This window comes from Coregonus clupeaformis, chromosome 6 (genome assembly GCF_020615455.1).
Source record: "Coregonus clupeaformis isolate EN_2021a chromosome 6, ASM2061545v1, whole genome shotgun sequence".
Classification (NCBI taxonomy): Eukaryota; Metazoa; Chordata; class Actinopteri; order Salmoniformes; family Salmonidae; genus Coregonus; species Coregonus clupeaformis.
In genome coordinates, this window is record NC_059197.1 from 32484730 (window position 1) to 32487229 (window position 2500).

Sequence of the window (2500 nt, forward strand, 5' to 3'; positions counted from 1 at the left end):
CACGTCGCCGACACCGACGTCTCGCTTCCAGACAAGCTAAACACCCTCTTCGCCCGCTTTGAGGATAACACAATGCCACTGACGAGGCCCACTACCAAGGACTGTGGCCTCTCCTTCTCCATGGCCAACGTGATTAAGACGTTTAAGCATGTTAAACCCCGCAAGACTGCCAGCCAAGACAGCATCCCTAGCCGCATCCTCAGAGCATGCGCAGACCAGCTGGCTGGTGTGTTTATGGACATATTCAATCTCTCCCTTTCCAAGTCTGCTGTTCCCACATACTTCAAGATGGCCACCATTGTTCCTGTACCCAAGGAAGCAAAGGTAACTGAACTAAATGACTATCGCCCTGTAGCACTCACCTCTGTCATCATGAAGTGCTTTGAGAGACTAGTCAAGGATCATATCACCTCTACCTTACCTGTCACCCTAGACCCACTTCAATTTGCTTACCGCCCCAATAGATCCACAGACGATGCAATCGCCATCACACTGCACACTGCCCTATCCCATCTGGACAAGAGGAATACCTATGTATGAATGCTGTTCATTGACTATAGCTCAGCATTCAACACCATAGTACCCTCCAAGCTCATCATTAACCTCGAGGCCCTGGGTCTGAACCACGCTCTGTGCAACTGGGTCCTGGACTTCCTGACAGGCCGCCCCCAGGTGGTGAAGGAAGGAAACAACATCTCCACTTCGCTGATCCTCAACACTGGGGCCCCACAAGGGTGCATGCTCAGCCCCCTCCTGTACTCCCTGTTCACCCATGACTGCGTGGCCAAGCACGCCTCCAACTCAATCATCAAGTTTGCAGACGACACAACAGTAGTAGGCTTGATTACCAACAATGACGAGACAGCCTACAGGGAGGAGGTGAGGGCTCTGGGAGTGTGGTGTCAGGAAAATAACCTCTCACTCAACATCAACAAAACAAAGGAGATGATCATGGACTTCAGGAAACAGCAGAGGGTGCATCCCCCCTATCCACATCGACGGGACCGCAGTGGAGAAGGTGGAAAGCTTCAAGTTCCTTGGCGTACACATCACCGACAAACTGAAATGGTCCACCCACGCAGACAGTGTGGTGAAGAAGGCGCAACAGAGCCTCTTCAACCTCAGGAGGCTGAAGAAATTTGGCCTAGCACCTAAAACCCTCACAAACTTTTACAGATGCACAAGTGAGAGCATCCTGTCGGGCTGTATCACCGCCTGGTACGGCAACTGCACCGCCCGCAACCGCAGGGCTCTCCAGAGGGTGGTGCGGTCTGCCCAACGCATCACCGGGGGCAAACTACCTGCCCTCCAGGACATCTACAGCACCCGATGTCACAGGAAGGCCAAAAAGATAATCAAGGACAACAACCACCCGAGCCACTGCCTGTTCACCCCGCTATCATCCAGAAGGCGAGGTCAGTACAGGTGCATCAAAGCTGGGACTGAGAGAATGAAAAACAGCTTCTATCTCAAGGCCATCAGACTGTTAAATAGCCATCACTAGCACATTAGAGGCTGCTGCTGCCTATTGAAATCACTGGCCACTTTAAGAAATGGAACACTAGTCACTTTAATAATGTTTACATATCTTGCACTGCTCATCTCATATGTATATACTGTATTCTATAATATTCTACTGTATCTTAGTCCATGCCGCTCTGTCATTGCTTGTCCATATATGTATATATTCTTAAATCCCATTCCTTACTAGTTTTGTGTGTATTGGGTATGTGTTGTGAAATTGTTAGATATTACTTGTTAGATATTACTGCACTGTCAGAGCTAGAAGCACAAGCATTTCGCTACACCCGCTATAACATCTGCTAAACACGTGTATGTGTCAAATACAATTTGATTTGATTTGATTTGAGAGAGCGAGAGCGAGAGAGAGAGAGAGAGAGAGAGAGAGAGAGAGAGAGAGAGAGAGAGAGAGAGAGAGAGAGAGAGAGAGAGAGAGAGAGAGAGAGAGAGAGAAAATAAATGGAGAGGCGGATGGAGAAAAAGAAAGTTGTAAGAATGGATTTTTATTTATTTTACTAGGCAAGTCAGTTAAGAACAAATTCTTATTTACAATGACGGCCTACACTGGCCAAACCCAGACGACGCTGGGCCAATTGTGCGCCGCCCTATGGGACTCCCAATCACGGCCGGTTGCGATACAGCCTGGAATCGAACCAGGGGGTCTGTAGTGACGCCTCAAGCACTGAGATAAAGTGCCTTAGACCGCTGCGCCACTCGGGAGCCCAATTGGATTGGATTGGAGAATGGAGCAGGGGAATAACAAGGCCTCTATAGAAAGTTCCTGAGCGACTGTAAAGTTGAGATAAATGTAACTTTAGTAAACAGTGTCTTCCAGAGTTTGTTTCTTCTCTTAATGGTACCTCCACTCGCATTCAGCAATTAGACGGTTTATGCCTCTAAACTTAACTACTTCAATGATTAATTAATCTTTATAGACTGTGTTAAAGGTAGAGCCGTTAAATGACTTCATCTATTTTAA

General features: G+C 47.8%; 1 protein-coding gene across 3 annotated transcripts in view; it reads left to right on the top strand.

Annotated features, from left to right (window-relative positions):
- The window catches only part of LOC121567809 (metabotropic glutamate receptor 5), a 93284-nt gene that overhangs the window by 84860 nt on the left and 5924 nt on the right, over positions 1 to 2500 (top strand). The gene's annotated exons all lie outside the window — the stretch shown is intronic.